Source organism: Triticum aestivum, unplaced genomic scaffold (genome assembly GCF_018294505.1).
Source record: "Triticum aestivum cultivar Chinese Spring unplaced genomic scaffold, IWGSC CS RefSeq v2.1 scaffold157666, whole genome shotgun sequence".
NCBI lineage: Eukaryota > Viridiplantae > Streptophyta > Magnoliopsida > Poales > Poaceae > Triticum > Triticum aestivum.
Genome location: NW_025228786.1, coordinates 19,281 through 20,423, shown reverse-complemented (window position 1 = coordinate 20,423; position 1,143 = coordinate 19,281).

The following is a 1,143-nucleotide window of genomic DNA, read 5'->3' as shown; positions in this document are numbered from 1 at the left end:
GGCCACCTGCCTGTTGATCTATTCAGGTATCAGATGCAATGCTTATTTACATTGCTCTAAACCCCTTCAACACTTCGTTTCAGGCATCGAACGATTGCCTGCCTGCTCGAAACTTCCAATGATACCTCCTTACTTTGCTCTCGATATTTTCTTAAGTTTCAATTCGGGAGTTACTTTCCGCTACCTTCCTCGATGTTATCGACCAGATAGACAACCTTATAGAGGTCTGTCCTTTTGAAGCTACCCCTTATCCTTTCCGTAAGTACGGTGGAGATCCTGAAGGAAGGACGGCAAGTTCATCGTGATGACCTGAAGCAAAGGAATGAAGACGTCAGCGCTATGGATCGACCACCTCGAGAAGAGCAACCAAGACCGGGAAGATTCGTTAGGATTTCGTAACCAGACCTTTCCCCCTTATTACACCTCTTAAATCTCGGGACGAGATTTCTTGTAGTGGAGGAGAATTGTGACGCCCGGATAATTAAGCTACAGTAACCTCTGCTAATGATGCCACCTCACTTCGATTATTGTCGCTAACCCCGCGTTAGTTCGAAACCGATTCAAATTCAAAGTCAAAATCAAGCACACAATAAAACTTTTCAAATATCAAAACTAAAATGTTCATCGTGTGGCAAATAATCCCTAACTAGTTTTGGTGGTCGAACCAACCTTTTACAAAGTGTTTAAATGCCCTAAACTATTTAAAAACAGTGGCTAAAATAATAATTTAATTGCTTTTGAAAAAAAAAATTAAACTAGTTTATTTTGGGTCCAACTAGGTTTGGCAGTGGCCTATTTTGATGATACTAATTTAGGTGCTAACTTGGTATTTTAAAGAAATTAAAATAATTAGGAGCTAAAAGAAAACAAAACAAACAAACAAAAAAAAGGGCCTCGTGGCCAACTGGACCTCGGCCCAGCCAGGACCCAGCTGGTCCCAGCGCCCGAATGGGCCGGCCCACCCCGCGCCCTAGCCTACTAATCCCACCCCGACCTAACCCTATCCCACGACCCCCACTCTCCCCCGCACGTCTCTCCCTCTCCCTCCCAGCGCCGCCACACACCCAGCGCCCCAGCGCTCGGCGCCCCCATCCCATCGCCCCGTCGGCCTCATCCCGACCCCGCCGCCTCTCCCCGGCGACC